This window comes from Lissotriton helveticus, chromosome 1_1, assembly GCF_964261635.1.
Source record: "Lissotriton helveticus chromosome 1_1, aLisHel1.1, whole genome shotgun sequence".
Taxonomy (NCBI): domain Eukaryota; kingdom Metazoa; phylum Chordata; class Amphibia; order Caudata; family Salamandridae; genus Lissotriton; species Lissotriton helveticus.
This window is the reverse complement of record NC_136057.1, coordinates 563,228,065-563,252,425: the sequence shown is the minus strand read 5'-3', so window position 1 is coordinate 563,252,425 and position 24,361 is coordinate 563,228,065.

Genomic DNA, 24,361 nt, shown 5'->3' with positions numbered 1-24,361 from the left:
GGTTTCAACAACATCAAATGGCAGAGTGGGGAAGATGCAGCTGGAGTTTCCCCATTTCCAGATTATTAACATCTCATCTACGAAAAATGTGACTTTGGTTGTTGTTAACTTTTATTACAACAATTTTAATAACATAAACATTACTATTGCTCAAGAAATGGAAATGACATGAATGAAACATATAGAGGAGATAAAAACTGACTTTTCTAGTACTCTGGGGAGGTGATTTCAATTGTAAATGATGTCCCCTTCCCAAACACTCTGCATGGCACCGATTAGCAGGGGACATGGAGGGTGGTTGTTACTTTGATCACAATCCTTTTGGGAACATTTTTAATTCCTTGTTATCAAAATTCTCTCTTTTTTTAACTGGGGATTTTACTGAAATGTCAGGTTCTGACCTAGTAACATATGTTGGGAGAGGCGAAGGCACTTTGATTGATTTTAATCGCTCTATCTGACAATTTTAACTCACATTCTGTGATTTTTAATATACTTAAAATGTATTTTAGTGATCATTACACATTGTCTCTAGAACTGGTGGTCCCTTCTGATGATTCAATCATGTCTGCTAGAATATACCCCTTGATTTATGCCAAAAACAAGGGGCTATTACAGAAGTGGTCAACTGTTAACCCGGATTTTGTCTTGGAGCAGATTATAATTTAAGCAAGTTTTGGATTGCCTGGAAGATACCATAAACTCACAAGTTATGATTACATCTTTCATGGCAATAACCATGAGACATCCAAGGTGCTTTTAACTAAAAAACATAATAACAAACCACAGAGTAATAAAAGGTGGTTTAATAGTGAATGTTCGCATCTCCATAACAAACTAATTAAAACTCTAAAAGCAAAACCCCGCAATAGAATGGAGGTGAGACAGACACGCTTGGATTATAAGTATGCGTTGGAGAAACGTACGTTGGAAATTAGGCAGGAAGCATGGGGTCAACTTCATGTGGCATGCCAGAGTAAAGATTCTAGACTCTTCTGGCAAACTGTAAATCAAGAGTACTTTAGTGACACAAATGGTAACATTGATGCGACAATCATGCCCGAGACCTGGGTAGATCACTTCACTGGTCTATATAGAATTGGCAGTGAAACCCACTTTTATACTATTCTCCAATAAGGGGCACTTACTTTTGAACCCCGACCTTAAGACGATGTAAATAGGGCCTTATCCCAGACTGTAAAGAAAAAAGCTTCTGGGCCGGATGGTATGCCCGCGGATCTGTTTTTAGCTAATCTCTCCCTGTGGCTCCCATTGCTAACTAATATACTGAGATGTTATGCAGCCCAGGGCCCCCCGGATTCCTGGAGATCAGTTATAATCAGTTATAATAGTCCCCATATTTAAAAAGGGAGACAGGTCGGACCCTAAATGTTACGACCAATATCTCCAATTGATTTCTCCTGTAAGATTATGGGTCGAGTGATATTAGAGAGGTTGGAGACCTGGATAACAGAAAATGGGAAGTTTTCCGATGTTCAATACGGCTTCAGGAAAGGCCTGGGCACGGTAGATCAGTGCCTTAATCTGCACCTGGTCATTGGCAAATACACTCTGGCCAAGTCTGGATACTTATACCTTGGATTCATAGACCTGACTTCTGCCTTTGACTGGGTGCAGATGGGGAGGCCTTGGGAGAAAATGCTGTCCATGGGCATTGAACCACCTATTGTCCATGTGTTAGCAGCACTGATTCAGTGAGTAACGGGGAGAGTGCGATATGGATTAGGTGGTGAACTCACCACTCCGATAAAGATGGATCACATGGTCCGCCAGGGATGCATTCTTGCCCCTTATTAATTTTGTTTATATATATATGATTTAGAAAACCACATCAGAATTTTAAATGTAGACACACCACTGATAGGCCATAGGTCCCTACCAGCATTATTATACGCTGACGATTGTGTTTTAATGTCCAGAAATGGGGTGGGCTTGCAAAGGTTTTCAACCAATTTTAACAATTTTATGAGTGACCTTGGCTTATAAACAAATGTTGCAAAATCACAAGTTATGGTGGTTGGCAAATCTCCTTCGAAAACAAAATCCTTTTATATAAAGAATGAAAAATGGCTTCATGTGTCATCTTTTTCTTATTTAACCAAAAAAATTCCTGGTCCCATTTAGTTGAGGCAACGTTTGGAGGTTTCAATCAAAATGTTGAGGCTATTTTTAGATTTACAAAAAACTAGGCTCCCGCCCCATGAAAGCTATCATAGATATCTATAAAGCACAGATGTGCTCTTTTACTCTGTATGGCGCCGGAGTTTGGGGATGTTCTAATACCTTGGGCCTACAGAGAGCTGAGAATATTTTCTTGAAACGAGTGCTGACAGTCCCTAAAAGCACCGCCGCTACTATTTGTCATAATGAACTGGGTGTAACTCCACTGTCTTTTCGTATACAATTAGCACCTTTGATGCTATGGTACAATATTTGGGTAAAAGATGAAACAGTTCTGAATCCTGCTACAATCTTGGCCTGTCTGAAGTTGGACTGTGTGAGAAAAATTCCTTGGATTACCCACATACAAGATCAATTGGGGAAGTTGGGACTGTTGGATTGTTTTGACATCCCCCGAAACATACCTAAAATCCCAAGAACCAAGTTGAAATGAGACTTTTTTTTCCTATTTGTATCAAGTTAGAGATAGTCAAGAGATGGTAAAAAAAGGGTTGTTGAGCACTCGCTGTTAGTTAGCTCTCTAGGTACAGAGACCTACCTTTCTTTTTATTTCAATCATGCCAAAATGTTTTATTTGATCAGGTTTAGGACGGGTAGCTCTCATTTTTTGGTCTTTGGTCTAGTACCCGCAAGACGCACACTGTGATGCTAAATTAGATTTGTGGCCATGCGATTCACAGTCTACACAGAGCACCTTGCACTTTATGTTGTCCTGCAAACTTTATATTAACCCAAGACGAGCTTTTTTAAAACCATTGTTAAGAAGTTTAAATATAATAAAGTGTTGGTCCGCATTACACTATCTACTTCTCTTAAATGATGAATTTATTTGTTTGATGATTTATAAGTACATTACCTCCCCTGTTCTGCTCCGGAATATTGTTGGAAAATTATTCTTTGTGTACTGATCATGTCGGTTACATTTTAAGATTTTGACTGACTGACTGACTGGCACAACAAAGGTGCAGGAAAGACAAGACCATCTGTGCCTGTCTGTGCCTGGACCGTGCAGAGCACCACAACCCCTGGCCCTCCCACCTCCTGAAGATACACCATCGCCGACCTCTACATGCATGTCCCCAGACGTTGCACAAACACTGCCATCACGCAGACTCACGCTCTATGGTAATTGGCCCAGGCAGAGTTTGTGGAGTTGCTAAAACGCTCCACTGCATTACGTGGAATTCCGTGTGCGGGCAGAGGTTTCCGGGCACCTGTTTGCGTTGCCATGCACAACACGAAGTGAGTCCTCTCATTACAAATCGCGCATGAATGTCACCACGCAGTTCGCATGGACACTGACATCTTGCTTTTCTACTCTGTTATAGTGCTGGGCCTCATTTTCAATCCCTCTTTAATCTCTTTAATCCTCCCATCTCAAACTTTTCTACCCCTCATTTGTATTTACTATATTATTGTGTATCATTGTGTTTGTGTTATTTCATGTTTTATTGTAATTTTTTGGGTGGTTTTCGTGACTTTTTATAGCTTGTTAATTTTTTCTCCTTGCTTTCTTATTTCTTCTTTCCTTTTCTGCCTTTTCCTTTTTCTTTCTTTTCTAATCTTTCCTTACCGCACCCAGCACTATGGTAGAGTATCACCTGCCTTGCGGAAGGCACAGCCACCCAGATGTGCAGCCCGGGCGATCTTCAGCGAGGAAAAGTGGCGCCTTGTGCAGTGCCACCTCCCCTCCATGCTGGCAATACGGGGAAGGCCCTGGAGTGGATACTCCCTATTGAAGCACCAGCTGCATTGATGGAGGGTGTGCCGGTGATTATGGTGCAACAGCAAGGTTCAGCGCACCGTCCAGCAGCAGAGGCACTGCTCAGCGGATATTCTTGCCTAGGAGCAACACCTGCTCAGTGTTGAGTTTCAGGGGTTTGGTGAATCTAAATCTATTTATGTTTTTCTACATGCTAAAAAAAAATTGTATAGCAGCTCACACTTAGAGGTAAGTTACATTTAGTTTACATTAAAAATGTCATGCCCAGACCTACTTGTGACTTTGTTTATATAGCTCATAAAGTTCCAAGCTATTTCCCAGGGATAAGTAGTATGCATCTGTGTATTGCAAAAATGGGAGACTGAGTTGGTCATCAAGAGGGTTGAGAAATGAGAATATTATCAAAGATCATTCACTGCAATGCATTAGTTCAAAATGTAGTTTTTGTTAAGAAAATTTGGACTAGGTATGTTAGGATTAGTATGGGCAACTCAATAATGCATAGTTGATAGAAACTCGTACTATACGTTATCTGTAGAGAAGTATAATTATGCGACTGCATTTACCTGTCATTTTGTGGAGAATAAATGAATCACTAAAAAGTTTTTTTACCTTCTACATTTCTTACATCAGCACCCAAGGGCAAGAAGAGAGATGTTGCAGAGGGCCCGGGATTAACTGATCAGCAGGAGGCATCGACAACCTGGCACCACTACCGAGGTCTCTGCTAACCCCAGTAAGTCCTATTATTTATTATTATTTCCGAAATGTTGGGTTTTCTGATTGTCGGGGTCAGGGTGGAAGCTTGGGGTATTGGAATGTTAGAACTGGGTTCAAGGATGGGAGTTGCTGCCTGGAGACTGATGTTGCTGGTGAGAAATAAAGTTGCTCTGACACCCATACCTGTCATCTTCCTTTTACATGGTGACAAGGAAAGGATATGAACCCACTTGTGTAAAGCACAATGGATTCAATTTTTGCTTTATTTCTGTTGTCCCTGCATTTTTGCATTCCCTTATATTACATGGTTATCTTTTTTGATAGCTGAATTTTTCCGGTCCCTAGTCTCTACTTCACTTATGTTCTGCTTTATTGCTAATCTTTCCCTCTCTCCTATATATCTTGTGGTACTGTAGAAGTAAAACTATGAACACATTTTTGGTATTCTACTGTCTACCAGGAAGATTGCAAGCCCAGGTTAGCTAGTATTATAAATACTTTTTCCTGTTTATGCTCTAACAGTTGAGTTCACGAGCGAGTGGCCATGCTAATGACCCCCCCCCATGTTGTGTGTTGTGTAATTCATTTAGACAGCATACCAGCAGTTTCCATGACAGTGCAGCATGGCTTGAAAAAAACTATGAGGTCCCACTATTGCATTTGCCAACTAACACCATATGACTTTCATTAACCATTATTCTACCCCTTCATTGTGCTTCAATGACTGAGTCACCCTGATTCATGATCATCATAGATTATAGCTCTGCCACAAGATTGCAAAACATTTTTGGGGATGGTACCACCTGGCTTGTTTAACATTGTCAGCCAACCAAATGCCTACCATAATATTTTTTTGAGAAGATACTGCAGTGTTAACCAAACTAGTCATGTATTGTGGTTGTATTATTTTGATTGAAAAAATTAAGGGGAGGCATATCTGGCATCTGCAATATTATGTGTAATGTTTTATTCGAGCCACAGAGACTGCCAGTGACACCGGCTCAAGTAGTGCTGCTGGAGGAGGAGAATAAGTTGGAGGGAGAGAATCGGTGGCAGGGACGGGCACTGATAAGTCACATAATTGCTTGCTTATTGACAATTACTAATATACTCACTAGTTACCAAGGCGTTGTCAACTCATCATGACCGTGAACCCCCAAGCTTTACCAGCTGCAGCGGTAGATGAGTTAGTATGGCCTCTCCTATCTGCAACTCACATAATGAGCATTGATGGCTTGAGGGAAACGTGAAAGTATGTAAGGTTAAAAGAAAAGAAAATGGTATATAATTAAAAGAATGGGTGGGTTAAGGGATGGATGGGCAAAAGGAAGGTTGGAAAAAAGGGTGAATATTGAACGGATGGATAATGGTTTGAAAATCTTTGATGAGAAAAAGTAAAGCAGAATCATGGTGGCTATGTGTGAATTGGAATGAAAGGATGAATTAATAATTAGATTGCTTGAATTTATAAGAAAGGCAGCTCTTTTCATGAAGAGGGGCATGGTACTTACCTACTTCGCTTACTTTGTTTATATAGGGTTATCAAAGCTATGATTCAAAGTGGGGTGTGTTTTATTAATGTCTGTTATGCTCCCTTGATTCGCTGTATTTTTTAAGAGAGGCTGATGTATCCCACCCATCATTCATCACCTCCCCTCTCTGCCCATGGCATTTTGCCACCTGTGACCAAAGTGCAGAATGGTTCAATTAGAGACTGCAGTATTGGCTGTGCAATTTGCGTCTGCTTCAATTAATATGTCATTTATAATGTTTTCAATGCATTGTAAACCGAACACACTCAAGTGTGTTTCCCTTTTGCCTACTTAGTTACCTCTTCACTCATTTATTTTTTCCTATGTTTTTCTATCCCAGCCTATCAAAAAATGAAAAATTCAATTCTTGGCATGTGCCACATTTAATTTTATATTGATGTGAAGTAATTCCAAAATATATTTCATGGTTTCCCATAACAGATTTATTTCACGCCTGCTCAACTTTTTCCCTTTTAACTTCCATCAATAGTATAGTGATTGTGTAAGCCAAAAACGACAAATCAATGATCAGTGCAGTGACTATTTTATTCTATATCAAAAGCTCTACCCTATCCCCCCTAAGCCCTCTACCTTAACATGCATGAGAGTAAGTTGTTTCCTTTACTTATTGGCAAGCAAATTAGTTTGTTGGAAATAAATGTGGTGGTGGGTGAGGCCAGTGAGTAAAGTGGGAGTAGGTGCATGATTTGATCATGTCAAGTTTGGCGTATGTGATGCACTGTGACGAACGAGCCAAATGCAATATATATAGCCCGTTCTTTTCCTGTAGTGCAGTGCATAATTTTTCCCAACGTCTATTTACGGCAGACAGGATAATATCCGCATTTCATACGTAAGGTGTGTGTCGTAGTATCTTATTTATTGTTTATCTACCTCTTTAGAGTCAGGCTAGAAAGAGAAAGGCATTTGGAGAAGAGCAAAGCCTTTGGAATTAAAAATAGATAATTGTCAACTACAGCTGCCCTAGCAGCAGACAGTAGCAACCTACCCAACAAGCTGACTTGCAATGAGCATGGCCTTTTAATTTAGCACAACACACAACCTGTACTCTACACCTACACATCACCGACAGCCGCACCTCCGAACTCTTCTGGATCGACCTTCACCAAACCCATTGTACACCACCGCTACTCCGACCCCCGTGTGGGAACTCGAATTAGTTCATCAGAAACATCTCACCACCTACCTCAGCACAAGCACACCACTAACATCCATAGACACCAATACCTCAGCGAGCAACCTCCAGTGATAGATCTCCAACTGTTCCAACATGCTGGCGCCCCTCAAGAAGGCACTCGGCAAGTAACACTCCTAGAAAGCCAGTTGTTTCACTGCCACCCTCCACGAGTCCAGACATACCTGTAGGCAGCTCAAGAAGATATAGAGGAACAACTAAATCCCAGAAACCCATTTAGCTTTCAAATTCGCCACCAGCACACACCACATCCTCCTCAAAACCACAAAGAAAATGGCCCTCCAAGAAAGAATCAAAGCCAATGCACACAACAGCAAAGAAGTCTTAACAATAGTCAAGGAGTTCACCAAGCCCAACAGCAAGACCACAGAAGCCCCACCCTCCCAAGACCTCTACCAAAAATTTGACACCTACTTTCACCACAAGATCAAGCATATCTAGGACAGCCCAAACACCTAAGACATTTCCATCACTCCCACCACCAACACACGCAATGGCGATGCCCCCAACAGATTCTGCTCAACTAGAACCCGTTCATCATGGATGACACCCTCAAGACCATGAAGATCATTCACTCTGGAGCCCCCTCTGACCACTTTTAGTACAACATCTTCCACAGAGCCACCACTGCCATTGGCTCCAAACTACGCCACACCATCAACTGCTCCATTGAGACCACCACCTTCCCCAAAGACTGGAAACACGTTGAGGTCAACCCCTTGCTGAAAAAACCATCACATTAGACCTCAAGAATTCCAGACCCATCTCCCTGCTCCCCTTCCCAGCCAAGGTCATAGAGAATGCCATAAACGCACAACTCTACAGGTTCATCGAAGCTAAACACGCCCTGAACTTCTCTCAATCCGACTTCCAAAGTAACCACAGTGCTAAAACCACCCTTTTCATTGCCACCGATGACATCTGCACACTCCTTGTCTGGGAAGAAACAACAGCCCTCATCCTCCTGCACCTCTTGCCCGCCGTCGACACCATCTCCCACTGCATCCTAAAGATGAGACTCAATGATGCTGACATCCATGTCAAAACCCTGGACTTGATCTGTTCCTTCCTTACCGGTAGAACACAGCGAGTCAGACTTCCACCGTTCCTCTCAGAACCCACGGAGATCACCCCAGGGCTCATCCCTGAGCCCCACCCTCTTTAACATCTACATGACCCCGCTCGCTACCATAGTCAGGAACCATGAACTCAATATCATCGTCTATGCCGACAACACCCAGCTGAGCCTCTCCCCCAGCAACAAGCCCACAAATTCCAGAAACCCCTTCAATGACGGGCTGTCGTCATCTGGATGAGGAACAGCTGCCTCAAGATCAACTCCGACAAGTCCGAAGTCCTCATCCTGGGGACCAACACCTCTGCTTGGCAAGACTCATGGTGGGTCGCTGAATTAGAAACTCCCCACACACCTATAGACCACGCATAAAACTTCAGCATCATACTGGACTCCTTGCTCAAGATGAACCGCTAGATCAACACCATTACCTCATCATGCTTCCAAATTCTTCACCCTCTTCAAAAGGCCTTCAGATGGGTCCCCACTGAGGCCAGAAAGACAGCCACCCACGCACTCATAAGCAGCAGAGTCGACTGTGGCAGAGCTCTCGATGCAGGCGTCACCCAAAAACTCCTTAGGAAAACTACAGAACATTCAAATTGTTGCAGCCAGGGGGGCGTGGCTGAGCTGTGAGGAGCGATGGTCACTGCCTAGCAGAGCTCCATTCCTACTCTTCTCCCTCGCTTATCTGCAATAATTATCCATTAGTCATATCACCAACCTGTGTGGCGGAATCCTTTGTGACGCTGAGGCAGCAGCAGCAGAATCCATGGGAGTGCCATTGACCCGCAAAAGGAGTCGAAACAACGTTGTGCCTGCCAGAGGAGGAGTCGTCGGGACCTCGCGTAGATGTGGACGCCAGGCGAGTAATCTGTGTGCCGCTCGTCTCGCCTTCTGGGCGGGTCTGCGGGGGATTGACGGCGGTCGCTGGTATCTGCAGCACGGATCAGGTGTCCCCATTGCTCCTGGACTGTGTACGCGGGCATCGCCTCCTCCCCCTGTGGCGCTGAGGGGCCGTTGAACTGCGAGACGGACTGGAAATATCTTGGACCTTGCCATAAAAGAAGACGCCGGGGGCCTGATTGACAGTGGCGGCTGTGCAGGTGATTGGCGGTCCTGAGACCTTGGCCTTCGAAGGCACCTGTGGCAGTCCCGCACTATGATTTTGACACCAGAGAGCAGGGGGGGTCCTGTTGGCCCCCGGACTCACATTCACTGCAAATTGGCCCCCTGCTGTAAACACCTGTGCCTCGCGATCCACGTAGGCGGAATAATCCGGGACTGAAGGAGGCGGCCAGGAGGACGACTGCAGGGGCCTGAACTAATTGGGATCGGTGGCAATAAATAGGGCACCGGGCTTTGTGTGGAGGTAATGTAATGTAATGTAAGTATGCACTTTTATAGCGCGACTGTCACTCCAAGGAGCATCTTGGCGCTTGTAGCCCATAGCGTAGGTGGAAGGCCGGAAAAGTCAGCTCACACATCCATCTCCTCTGAACAGAACGCTGTATCTAAACCAGAGTCATACTGGCCGAGTCTGAAAGGTTAAAAATCCAAGTTTTCAGAGCCTTACGGAAATTCTTCTCAACAGAGATCAAGCGCAAGTTGGGAGGAAGTCTATTCCAAGCTTTTGCGCCCAGTGTTGCGAGAGATTTCCCTCCTCTAGTTGAGAGTTTGAATTTGGGGGTCTGCAACAAATTCATGTTGGCTGATCTTAGGGAGCGTGTTGGTGCATACTGTTTAAACCAGGGAAGGAAATATTTGGGTCCTTTTTGGTGATATGCCCTAAAGGTAATCACTAAGATTTTGAACAGAATGCGTTTGTGAATGGGTAGCCAGTGTAGGGCCTTGAGGGCGGCCGAGGCAGATGACCTCCTCGGCCATTTTAGGACCAGACGGGCAGCAGCATTTTGGACAACCTGCAACCTATGCAGGACAGATCGATTTGATCCTGCATATAAGCTGTTGCAGTAGTCCAAGCGAGATGTTACAAGTGCTACTGTCACCGTCTTCCTGGCTGTCAGAGGGAGAAAATCAAAAAACTTTCTAAACCCTCTGATGATATTAAAACAGGACCCTGCCACTGCCCCTGCTTGCTGTTTGAAAGATAGGGCACTGTCAAACCTGATCCCTAAGTTGCGGGCCGTGGTGATGGTATCCGGAGGGGACTCCACCCCCAGTGGCCACCATAAGCTAGGGGAAAAGGGGTTTTGGGGGCCGAAGGGTATGATTTCGGTCTTCCCGGCATTACACTTTAGATGATTGTCCCGCATCCAAATGAAAATTGCGGTAAGGCAGGCTTTTAGATTTTCCTCTGCTTTTCCATTTTCCCTGTCTAGCACTAGAATGAGCTGAGTATCGTCAGCGTATGATATAGTACTGATGTTAAAAGACGAAATCAGCTCAATCAAGGGGATCATGTATACGTTAAACAGTACCGGGCTTAAACTGGAGCCCTGCGGTACCCCTGTTTGTGTGACTTTTTCCTCAGAGCGGTGATCTCCTAACACCGTGACCTGTCTACGATGGTCGAGGAAATTCTTCAGCCAGTCCAACACGGTGCCTCCAATCCTAGCTGCCCTCAGTCGCCTGATTAGTATTGGGTGGGACACCGTATCGAAGGCCGCCGATAGATCAAGTAGGATAAGGACGGCCTTCTTCCCTTGATCCATGGCGGTCTTCAGTGTCTCCACGGTGTACAGAAGGGCGGATTCCGTTGAGTGTGAGGCCCGAAACCCAGATTGATTAGGGTGCAGGATATCCTCTTCCTCCAGGAATTTAGTCAACTGTTTATTCGCCACCCTTTCAGTCATTTTAAAAAGCATCGGGAGCAGGGAAATTGGGCGGAGGTTGGAGAGTGTTGATGGGTCTGGCAGAGGTTTTTTTTTGCAGGGGTTTAACTGCCGCCAATTTCCATTCCGAGGGAATCTCAGCAGAGGATAGAGATGAATTTATAATGTCATTTATGATGGGGTTAACTGTGTCTACTAGGGCATGTAGCATCATAGGGGGGCAGGGGTCAAAGGGAGAACCAGATTTAGTGGACAGGATCAGTTGACGTGAGTCTTCTAAACTAATAGGCAGGAAATCACTGAATTGTGCTACTCCAAGGGCAATTTCAAGGTCCTCTGCTGCCATGACAGCGGGCTGTTCAGAAAAACCTTTGGTAAGGTTTAGTATTTTCTGCTCAAAGAAATCCGCAATCGAGTTGCATAAAGTAAGGGAGGGCGGAATCTCTGATAGGAGGAACCTTGGTTTCATAAAGTCATTGACCACTTTAAAAATCTCTTTCTGTTTGTTATTAGAAGAATCAATTGCTTTTAGGTAGTATTCTTTTTTAGCAGTTTTAATCTGAGCATGGTACTGCCTCCTAGATTCTTTATAATGGCTGAGGTCTTCTTCCTTATATAAGCGGCGCCATGTTCTCTCCAATTTTCGAACTTCTACGTGTTTCTCCTTCAAGGAGAGTGAGAACCAGGGTGCCGATTTTTTGTTATGGAATGATTTGCTGGGATTTGTGGCCTTAGGAGGACCACTTATTTCCTCAAGCCAGTGATTAAAATTTTTATTATCTACCTCCGTGATGCCCGTCCGAATGGGTTTAAGTGCCACAGCTCTCTGCTGCAAATCCGGGTCCTTACTTATTTTCTTCCAGTCATGTTTCATACTGGTATTTACCTTAGGGAAACCCTTTTTGATCCCCTTTCCTTCCACTAAGAGATCAAATAGGATGAACATGTGGTCGGTCCAGGTTAGGGGGCGGGGCGGTTTAACCTTTAGAGATGTTAGGTTCGAGCAAACGCAATCTAATAAGTGTCCTGCCCTATGCGTAGGGGCCCGTGTCAATAGGGTCAGCCCTAATATATCTATGAGATCTTTAAAACAGGACGCATTTGTGTCGGAGTCAGAATCAAGGTGGAGATTTAAATCGCCTACAACAGTAAAATTGGCAAATTTGAGGGCGAGGTTGCTAATCACCTCAGCCAAACTATCTAGGAAGTTTTTCTTCTGTTGACCAGGAGGTCGGTATATCAGTGCTCCTGACAGAGTGAAAGTCGGGGTATTGTGTATATGAAGATTAAAACCTAGACTTTCTGCCTCCTTGATATCTGGAAGATCAAATGTAGTGCATTTGATCGAGTCACGATGGATGATGGCAAGCCCCCCCCCACGTTGTATCTGTCTATCCAATCGTTAGATGTGGTACCCTTGCGGTAGTGCTAGCACAACATCAGGGGTAGACCAGGCTTTAAGCCATGTCTCTGTAACGAACAAGTAATCCAGGTCATTCTCAGTAATGAGGTCGTGTATATGCGCTCCATTTTTAACCATTGACCTAGCGTTAATGAGTCCACCCTGGAAAATTTTCGAGCCGTTAGGTGTAATAGCATGTATCTGCGGGCTCAGCTCAGCTTTACAGTGTTTACAACATATAGGTCCCCTCCAGGTGTCTACTCGTAGAGTATTTTGACAGCAGCTGTCCTGGACCTGCAGTGAGTATAGCATGTCCCTGGAAATGTGTACATCCTGATGGGAATGGCAAAGGGCAGTGTCCCTAGGCCCGGCCGCGGCACGGACGGGCACAGACGGGCTTACCTCTGGCGCACCTCCGGCGCGCCATCGGTGCGCCCGCTGCGCGCGTCCGCTGCGCGTCAGCCCCATGTGAGCTTTAAGTAGGAGGCTCCTGACGGTCCTAGTGAAACCACTAGACCGTCACCTCTCTAAAATGGCCCCCGGAAGTGAGGGTGCTGGACTCCCTCTGTCCCGCGCTGGTCTACTCCCTCCACAACAAACAGCACAAGCTGCGGTGGAACGGGGAGATGAGCGGTGTCTTTCCCACACAAAGGTACAATTGTACTACAGTGTCAACAATTTAAAATTATACTGTGCAAATATTATTCATTTAACATCAGTACATACGGCGATTTTAAAAATGATTTGGCTTTCTGCAATTGACAGCGTGCTAGCGTGCTCAGAATTATTCAGCAGCGCATCTGCCTGTCCGAGTTTTAGTGCAAGTGAGCCTCAATCCTGCGTGATATAAAAAGAGACTGGGTCCAGTTGGTGATGGTGGCAGTGATTCACCTTAAGCTACAGTAGAGGACAGCTCTGTAGGGACTTACCACAGACGAGGCCCATTGAGGCAGCAGGGGACAGGCGACGGAGATGCCAGAGAGATCCCACGACGACCCTCGCAGTTTGTCATCACAATTGGTGCAGTAGGCCCCCCAGAGTGGTCATATAGGAGGAGCAACTCAGGGACGTTGGTTACCCACAGACTTATGGAAGTGGGGGACACCTATATGTCGCCGGATCCTTAGAGCTGCCTAAATAAGAGTTTTGACAGGTAATAACGCGCCGTGGAAGACGGCCTTAGATAGTGTGCTCCCTTGGTTGCGTTGTTCAATGGGGATGCATGAGTGACAATTCCGGATGGTGGCCTGGCTGCCTGCCCCTGCGGGGTCCACACATTGGGCATTGACTAGCGGCGGACATACATCAGACCTACTTGGCACTAGCCATATCCCGCAGTGTCTTGCACCAAATCCCATCTGCGGCTATTAACACTCTCTGGCAACACCCAAGTTTCGATATAGGTGTATTGTCCGGGACGCCAGAGGGCCTAGGTTCCTGGGAGACCATGGAGGTGATATGTGTACTTCCCCGATTCCTTTGCATGACTCTGAGATTATTGTGACCCCTTGATTTATCTTGTTCTGCAAAATGCCAATTGTCTTACTGTGTCCCTGCTCAAGAATTCGGAATTGGTAATGCCCTTGCATATGTAATATACAGGTGAAATTGTCGATGTTGTTTAATAAAAAGAGTTTAAAAAAAAAAAAGCTTGCAGCCAGACTGGTCCTCAACTTCCCCAACTGCAGCCACATCTCCGAACACCTACGAGAACTCCACTGGTTCCTAGTCACCAAAGAGTCACCTTCAAGATCCTCACACATGCCTACAAAGCCCTCTATGATGCTGGACCACCTACAAGAACTCCACTGGTACCTGGTCACCAAAGAGTTACCTTCAAGATCTTCACACATGCCTACAAAGCCCTCCATGATGCTGGACCAGCATACCTGAACCACACCTCTCATTCCACGTTCCCATCATACACCTCTGCTCCATCCCACTGGCCCATGCCACTGTCCCTCTGATCTGCAAGACTAGGACCGGAGGAAAATCCTTTTCCTACCTCAATGCCAAAACCTGGAACACCCTGCGTCTCCACCTCAAGCTTTCCCCGTTGCTGACCCAGTTCAGGAAGGATCTCAAGACCTAGCTCTTCAACTGAACCTCAGTGCCCAGTCAGACATGGAGCCCCCCCAGCACCTTGAGACCATTACGGGTGAGTTGATGCGCTTAACAAGTACTGATTGATTAATAGTGCATAATGCCTTAGTCATTAATGAGAGGTAATTTATTTTTCCACTCAAAGTGCCTGTTTTGTTACTTGAAAAGCTGTTAGAAGAAAAAATAAATCAAATTACAGTTTTTTTAACCTGGTGTTACTGTTATTCTGTCTAATACTTTTCTGCCCAATAGTCAATGTTTTTTATATGAGGCATGTGTGGGTAAAACATAATATTGGCCTTGTGACTCTTCTAATTATAATCAAATCCGATTTCAATAGCCCTATTGGACCAGCAATACACTGCTACTGCACCACAAACTAATTTAAAATATTTGTTAGCAGAAAGCATTATTCGTAATTTGTCTTTTTTGTTTTTCTCAATATTGCTACGCCTGCTGGTGCACCCTTCGCGCCCAACAGGCACAAGACAGCAGCCCATCTGCGTCATCAGAGGCTGGACCGTATCCAACAAGAATACTGCGATTGGTGGTGGTGGAGGAAAAAGAGGCATAAATAGCTGCCTCTCAGTCTCAGCCAGGCCCCAGTGCAGCTTGGCCCCCTCAGCCTCCGGTCTCCAGCCTCCAGGCTCCGGGCCATCCCACCACCGGTGCTGCTGCCATCTGACCACAGCCAGCTGCTGCTGCCACCACTGCGGAGCATCCTGCTACGGCTGGACGCAATGAGGAGTTGGCTCCTCAGCATGGAGCAGAGCCTGGACCAGCTCTGAACCCAAATACACAATGCACTCTTCTAGTCCTTTTTTTAAATTTTTTGTTTTGGTGGGAAGAACTTGTTGTGGGTGGAGAGGGTGGGAAGGAAGTTGGGATCAGGTTTTTTTATTCATTGGATATTTCGGTTCCAGATCTTTAAACATTGATGGTTGGGCCAGGTTGTTTGCGGAGAGGAGTGGGCCTGTTGCAGGTGGAGAGGGTGGAAAGGTGTTTTTGTAAAATTAAAGTGGAAACATTATATTTTTGCAAAATTAGTGCTTGAAGTACTTTGCTTTACTTTAACTTTGCACTGCTGCCTTTCTTTTTTACACAGCTTGTTGTTTATGTGCTTAAAGAGTGTACTGCTTAGTTTTATATAGAGTTATAACTCTCTAACTATCTTGACAATTAGAGAAATGCTGCCATGATCTATATTGTCTACAACAACCTGGATAAACGATTAATTGCAGTAGGAGTTAGTTACTTCACTCTTTAGTTGTCTTACCTGAATATAGATGAAAGAATAACAGGGAAGGCGTCACAACTTCACAAACGAGGTCCCACGTCCACCTTTTGTAGGATTAATCAAAAGGATTATTCATCACAGGCAACTAAATGGAAATTAAAACACTGAGTTAGTGGGTTATATCAAAGCTTTACAAATAATTGAGACCAGACTAGCACGGACTTGGCTAGGGTTATCAAAACCAACGGGATGGGTGTGACTTCTTATGCTGATGACACACAACTGGTGCTCACAATCCATAACGACGGAGGATCAATTGCAGCCAGCTTTCAAGACGGAATGTTGGCCATCAGTATCTGGATGGCAAAAAACTGCCTAAAGTTGTACTCCGACAAAACGGAGGTATTGATTTTTGGTATTCTTTTTCCTGCATAGTCCCCTACTTGGTGGCCAGCCAATTTGGATCCACCACCTCTCCCTGTCTCGAATGTCAGACATTTAGGTGTTTTGTTTGACGACAAGCTATCTTTCTCATTTCATGCCAATTCAGTTGTCACCTCCTCTTTCTATACCCTTAGGATGATAAAAAAAATCCTACCATTTGTACCATCCAGTGCCGGAAAAACCCTTAACAGCACCCTAGTAATGTCAAAAATTGACTACTGTAATGGTCTCTTCCTTAATGCTCAGAAGAAGGTCATAAATAGGCTACAGACGGTGCAGAACTCGGCCGCCAGAATGCTAACAAGCACCCCTAAGTATAAACCTATTTCAAAGGTAGTCCAAAAACTCCATTGGCAACCTATAAGAAGCCGAATTAAATTCAAAGCACTTTGCATTGCATTCACAGCCATCCACAATAGTGGACCAGAGTTCTTGAAGAAGGCTTTGTGTGACTACAAGCCCAACAGACCCTTGCACTCACCAGTAGCCAACCTCCTGAAGGTCCCTCGAACTAAAAAAGTATCCTGGGGTGACAGAAGATTCACCATTGCCACAGCTAAATTGTGGACCACCCTTCCCCTTCATATTAAAACCTGCCCTACCCTGCTTGCCTTTAGGAAACTAGTGAAGACATGGCTTTTTAACCAAAAAGCACCTGCTCCTGGTCTTCTACACAGTCCGCAGTACCAAGACATCTAAAGGTATTTGTGGGCTCTACAAATTGCTCAAATAAATAAATAAATGATGACACAACAAGAATTCCTGACAGTGACAAAAAATAGCAATAGCAGTAGTTTGAGCAATAGGGAGCTGCTAGTAACTTACATAATCTTTGAGTCATAACAAACGGACTCAAAGTCTAGAGTGGACAAGCTTAGGTGTTTATGGTTATGCAACACAAGGTCTGAATGATGATGTTGTTGACTGATTTTCTTCGTTCTAAATATAAAATATGGATCACTTTTTATGCACGGTGGGTAACTGAGGCCAGTATGGGCTATTGCTTAGAAGATCCTGCAGTGAGCTGGTGTTGATTTCACCACATCCTTTTCACCAACTGTGTGATCCATCGATTGTGTAAATTAAGCCCCACCTCAGTAAATCACACAGCCCAGGGGAAGAGAGTTAGGGGTTGAATGAATGGATGGGAAAGGGGATTTGGGTAAAGGTTTGACCAAGACAAACACTACACATGACAACATTCATCTGTGCAATGAGCAGTACATCATTCATCATTAATCTGTTGTGGACGGAAACCAAGGAATGCAATGCAAACAGTCCTCCGGCCCATGAGACCCAAGTTATTGGATATCTAAATGATATGTCTTCTAGATTGGAAGTGAATCCACCCACCCAGTTCAAAAAATACGATTGTTAAAAGAAAAATGATACTTTATTGAAAAATTAAGTGGTGCATCTGCTTTCTCCTCGGGTATGTCCATCACTCATGGGTGCCTATCTGGACTGGTCTGATAGATAAGCAGGAGTGTTAAGCTCAGGTTTCGCCTTTCATTACGTGCAGGAGACTAGAAGGCCTATGGATTGTAAAATAGAAACTGTGTTTTAGAGCCAAGGAGAATGACAGAAGGAAGATAAGCTGCATGAGGAGTATATCAAGAAAACTCAGAGGCAGAGCAAAAAATCAACAGGGGGACTCAGAGTTTCACCTTTGCCACCAATGCAACACACACAAACATACAGCATTTCACAAATCAACACTCCTCTCTCCATTCCACATTGCTGCGTACTAGGCCTTAGACTCATGATTTTCCTTTGAAGTTGATAACTTCTTGCTTCTAGCTGTTGATGAGGTTTAGGTTTGTTTATTCTACAGTTAATAAAAACTCACAATATTAAAAACTTACATTTAAAAGAAAAGCCTTATTTACATTCAAAATATAAAGAAAAGAAGGTGGTCACACTCTATAAGATCATAAAAGTCTCGATTTCATTTTGGTAAAGACCATAAAAATTGTGGGGACAATGTACTCCGAGTGGTCTAGCATAGTAGTGGCGTTTGGACAAATACAAATGGGGTGTCTTTTCCTGCTCTGCAGAGTCGGCAATTATTTTCGGAGCCTTCCCTTTTCTAAGGTGCCTAGTGGGGTAGTATTGGTATGATGCCGAGGCGCAGGTTTAAAAATGTGTTTTTTGTCGTCTGCGTAAGGCCCGTTTTTAGATATTCTTGCTGCTTCAAAGCGTTGTAGTCTTTCAGCACTGTCCATCCATGAGCCCTCTTGGCCAGGGTTTCTTTGTCCTCTTTAGATATCATTTTGGTTACTTTCGTTACCGCTTTTTTGAAACTTTTGATGTCTGTGGATGACTCCGAGAGATTTGTTAGCCCCAAAGTCTCCAGTGATTCTTTTAGGTACTTCTTTGCGGGTGAGTTCTCTCGGGTGGAGAGTTCAGTCCAGAGTTGGGCGTTTAAAGATCCTTGGTCGGCGTCTCTGATTTTTCGCCAGCTTTTTATGTAAGCGCCTCTTCTCGCCACCGTTTGTCTCTGTAGACCAAATTTGAGGCGGATTTGAGCAGGCGAGATGTAAGTAGGTAGGCAGAAAATTGGCCTGTTTGCTCGACTGATGGCGTTGTCTAGTGTCGTGGCGTCTTTTCCTTGCATGGATTCGCTGCCGTATGTGAGCATGGGTTGTAAGCGCGCTCTAATCACCTGCAGAAGGGGGTCCAGTGACCGCTTAGGGAGAGCATTCTTCAAGAGCTTTATTGATCGATAGAATGTCATGCCCTTCTGACGGATGGCCTCTAGTTGGTGTTTAAACGAACCTCTACTGTCTAAAAGTACGCCTAAATATTTATAACTGGGTACCTGGTCTAACCTCTGTCCGTCAAGAAACCATGCGAGTTTCTTTGTTTTGTTGTAGTTCATTGACATGACTTTTGTTTCCTTTAAATTGATCTTTAGTGCATTGTTTATGGAAAATATATTGGTGGTGTCCAGAAGATGTTGAAGTCCGATAGGGGACCGACTGATAAGGACCAGATCGTCAGCGTATAAGAGGTTTGAAAGTGAGGTGTCGCCCAGCCACGGAGCTTGTGATTTGGTTTTCTCCAGTTCTCCGGGGAGATCTGCTAGAAAGAGGTTGAACAGCATAGGGGCTAGGACGCAGCCTTGCTTCAATCCTTTGGTGGTTTTATTTTGCCTTGAGAGGTGCGTTCCAGAGCCCAGTTTGATCTTGACCCAAGTGTTGGTGTGTAGCATTATCAGCTGCTGTAAGAGTGGCCCGGTAATCCCCCATTTTTTCAGCTTCTGCCAAAGTTTACTCCGGTCTACATGGTCAAACGCAGCGCTATAATCTATGAAGCATAGAAATAGCGAGCTCTTGGTAGATTTTGCCGCATCTGTCAGAAGAGTTAGCACCATGATGTTGGTCGTTGTGCCCAGGCCTCTGCAGAATCTGGTTAGCTGGGATGATGTGCTTTAGGGTTGCCCAGGATGTTAGTTCCTCCAGGATAAGGCCGCATAGTACTTTGCCTCTGTGTCGATTAGGGCTATATGTCGATAGCTGCTTGGATTGCTCCTTTCACCCTGTTTGTAGATCGGGCTTATTATAGAGGTTCTCCAGGTTGATGGACTTATTGCTGTTTCCCTGGTTTCCTGAAAGACTGGCGCCAGTATGTTGCTCCAAAAGGCGGCATCTTGCTTGTATTTTATTGTCGGGATCCCATTGGGGCCGGGGTCACCCTCGAGTTTGCCTTTTGAGATTTGTGACCTGATCCTAACCGCTATTGCTGCGTGTGTTTTTTGCTCTCTGTTTGCAATTGGTGTGAGACTTGTTATTACTTCTTCGTCCAGATTTGCGGTGATACGCAGGGGTAATTTTATTATGTAGTCGTTGTTTGCTTCATTTTTGTGTTTACCAGTTTTGCTGGTGTTTGGATGCGGTCCAATTGTCCGGGTTCAGCCTCTGGGCGGATACCCCACTGGCTTTTTGGCATTAAAGTGGGTTGATAAGTAGTGTGCCCATTCAGGTTCAGATATGTTAGAGTTGATGCCTTTGTGACATGGCCGTTGGAGGCTGTAGATTAATTTCCAGAATCTAGCGCTGTTTTTCTGTTTCGAGTCGTATACAATTTTTGCTCAGAGTTCGTCGTTCAGTTGTCTTTTTCTTTCCCAAGTTTTCTTCTTAAGCTGTGCCTTTAGGGTACGCAGCTCCTTTTGCAGAGCTTCATTGTTTGGTTGTTTACAGAGCTGCCTAAGGGTCTGTTTTTTTTCCGTTTTAGGCTTTTTGTCTCTGATGTTGTCACCTTGCCGAGTGTGTTACACGGCGTGTTCCCCTTTTGTGTTTTTTGCTCTGTGGCGTATGTTGCTCCTAGTTCCATTACAAGTTCTTCCCAGGCGTCTAATGGGTTCTTTGTCGAGCTAGTTATCTGGTGCATGATTATTTTTGCACTGATTGTTAATTCTGCAGCTTCTTCAGTCTTGCACCTTATTCATCTGTAGTTAGTGGTGTACTCTGTTCCGATGTCTCTCCTTACTTCTACTTCGTTCCCGCTGGACACGCCTAGTTTCACTTCCAGTGGCAGATGGTCACTTTGGCCACTCTCTCCTACCTTGTACGAGCTTATGGATACAAACAGTGGTAGTGTTGCAAGGGTGAAGTCGAGATGAGAAGAGGTGGTTGAGGAGAAATATGTTGGTGCTGGCGGTGTGTCCTCTGTGAATCGTCCATTTAGTACTCTCAGGTTTTGCTGCTTGAGGTCTTTCAATAGTTGGTTTGAGCATCTTGTTTGCTTATTTGGAGAGGCAGTGGATTGGGTAGGTATTCCCCAGGTGATGTCTATTTCCAGTGACATTTCATCGCCTGAGTGCTCTCCAAAGAAGTGAAGGTTAAAGTCGCCTGCCAGGAGTATGTTCTCCATTTCCCTTTCCTCCATGAGTCTTGCCAGTTCGCTAACGAGTTCTCTTGCCTCTGTTTGTCTGTGCTTCGGGTGTATGTATGTGTTTATGATGTATAGGGGTTGAGTAGCCTGATTATTTTTGATTGTTATAACTAGTGCCTGTATCGCACTAGGGGGAGTGATTTTTGCGTTATTTTCTTCCATTGTTCCGATGGTTGGTTTTGAGGCGAGTGATGCCAGGCCACCTGAGCTGTGGCCATAGGAAGAGCCTCTGAGTGCTGGATGGGTTTGAGCTGTGTATCCTTGTAGGGGTATTCCATTCTCTTCCCAGGTTTCCTGGAGTAAGATCAAATCAAATGATTTTAAGTAGTTTGATGTTTCTGGGTCCTCCAGTTTGTCAGAGAGACCGTTGATGTTCCAAATGCATATTTTGATTTTGGGTGTTTCAGCTGTCATGAGGGTCAGGGCTTGTACTCTTTGTCACTTTGTGTCTACTACGGTTATTGTCCGTCGTATGGTTGTCCTGTTTGAATCAAGTTGATGAGTTGTTAAATGTTTTAGGTGTGATGGGTTGCTATCGCGTCCTGGGAAATAACTACGTGCTCCTTTCAGTATTGATTTAACTGTTTGAGAGCGTTCTTTTTTTCTTTCTTCTAGGAGCGGGGTGGGATAGGCTGGTCTTTTTCCCACTTCGAGCTTTATTACCCATTGGGAATATCTGAATGTTTCCCCCAGGATTAAATCTGCTAAAGTGTTTGTTTTCCATGTGATCTTAGTCGTTTCGTGACCTTGTAAGTCAGGGGAAGGATGAAATTCAATTGCAAGCAAGTCTGTTGTGTTAATGTTTTTTGATTTTTCAATTGAGTGGATAAGCCTTAGAATGTTACCCCTATTTAGGGTATCCACTCTTCCTTTAGATTTAAATTCCGGAATAAAGAGAATAATGTCTGACTATTTTTCCCCAGGGGTCAGTATTTGCTGATGTCTATTTAGCTTGTATTATTTGGCCCCGTGTGGGGGTTGGATTTTAGTTGTTGTGTCGCTGCATTCTGAACTGACTCCATGAAGATTCTCTTTTGCCTGTGCACTGGCTGGTTTGGTGGTGCTTTGTCTGCTTGCCTTCGTCATTGGTTCATGAGCGGTGGTTTCCATGCTGTGACTGATGCTATTTTTAGGGGGTCGGTGTTTGTGACCTCTGTGTTGGTTTTGACAGACTCCCCAGAGGCCTGCACTACGACCTCTGTAACTGATTGTGTTTTCACAACTGGTGGATTGCCTACGAGTGACCAATTTTTACTTTGTGTTTCATTTGCCAATTTAGGTGAGTTGCTGGGTAGAGTGTTTTTAGCTTGGCCGAGGAGCTTCTGCTCTGTCTGTTTGCTTATTTTCTCTTTGAAGGCTATTGGTGTGGCAGTCTCAACTGTGTTTGAAGTATTTGCATCTAATGAATTTATGTGTAGAGGTGATGACTTTGTGTCTTCCGTGTAGTTCTTAATAGCTCCTTACTGCTCCTTGCCCCAGAATGTGACTATTTGCTGGTTCTCATCATTACGGTCTGCTCCTGCTGACTTTCTATTCCTGCCCTTTCTTTTTTGTTTACGGTGTGCTCCTCCTTAGGCTTCCTGAGTCGACCCTTTCTTTAATTGAGATGTTCTGAGGGGACTCTTCTGATGAAATTTTGGATTTTGGTGGTTGGTCCCCTTGTTTAACAACTGCGTGGTTGACGTTGATGGTTGCTGGTGGTCGTTTGCAGGTGGTTAATCTACCGGGCCTAACCTCTGTTGTGGGGAGCGTTGTTATGTTTAATTTTAAATCCCCCAGGAGGTTACCCAACATCTTGGGTAGTGTGAATAGTTTGTCGATTATTGGAGAGCAGACGCAGTCTATTCGTTCTATTTGAGATAATTTTGCTGCCTCTTGTCCTCTTTTTATGAGGCCGTTAAGGTCTGCAAGTTTTCTTTCTATCCCGGTGGTGGCTTCTGCTAGCGTTTGCAGTACAGTCAGCTGTAGGTCTAATTTGTCAGATTGGTACTGTAGTGCTGTTGATAACAGCTGAATTGTGTTAAGTAGGGTTGCCCAAAAGGTTTTAGTAGGGCCTCTGTTCCCCTCGGTGGACTGGTTGGAGTGCTCTTCTCTGAAGCTGTTTAGGGATGGATTCTGGATAGCAGTTGATGAGATAGTCTTGCACCTCCCGCCCTGTGTTCTTTCATCCTCCTCCTGTCTCAGAGTAACTCCATCCCAGACAAGTCCTGACCCGAGTGTAGTGCACTGCTGTTTAAGAAGAAGTAGAGAAACAGAATTCCAGTTTTTTGCACAGGTTTTTGTTTGTTAACTAAAGTGGCTGTTCTGGTCTTTGAAGAAACAAAAAAAAGGAAACGACCCTGCAAGCAAATATGACTAAGTTCATTCGGGCCGCGGTTGGGACACGCCTAGGTAGACGGAGGAGAGTCGCCAGATTAAAAAATATCAGGCGTGAAGGTTTTCCCCTACCGAGAGCCTATGTGGCATTTTCAACACATATAGAGAATCATAAGACCCTTGACAAAACAAGGAGAGTCGACACGGGAAGTCCATGAGTTTTAAGTAATTAGGGTCCTCCCGGCATAGACACTCCTTAGTGTGCGGGGTCCTCCGGGGGACACATAAAAAAATTGGTCCTGATGAATGCTGGGTGGACTTAGCTCAAAATAGCAGAAACATGTTGACCATGATCACGAAATAGGACACTTTGGCTCAAAATTGCTCAGCCATAGGGTCCGGTAGCACTTTGTTTTTACTGGTGGTCCACGTATCTCTCTATTAAAACTGGTATAGGGAATTGTTGGCTTCCTTTTAACTTCACTGGCACTTTTTTCTTTAGGCACATTCACTATGCCTTCTTTGAGCAGACAGAACCCGATGATGAAACCTATCACCAACTTTGTCGGTAGATGAGGGTTCTTTTCTTTGTCACAGTCTCTTCCACCACCATTTTTTGTACTAATTCTGTGGGCTATAAGGATATAATACCTTTTATCTGTCTCTGTTATGCACCTTCATTGTTGCTCTTTTGTTGTTG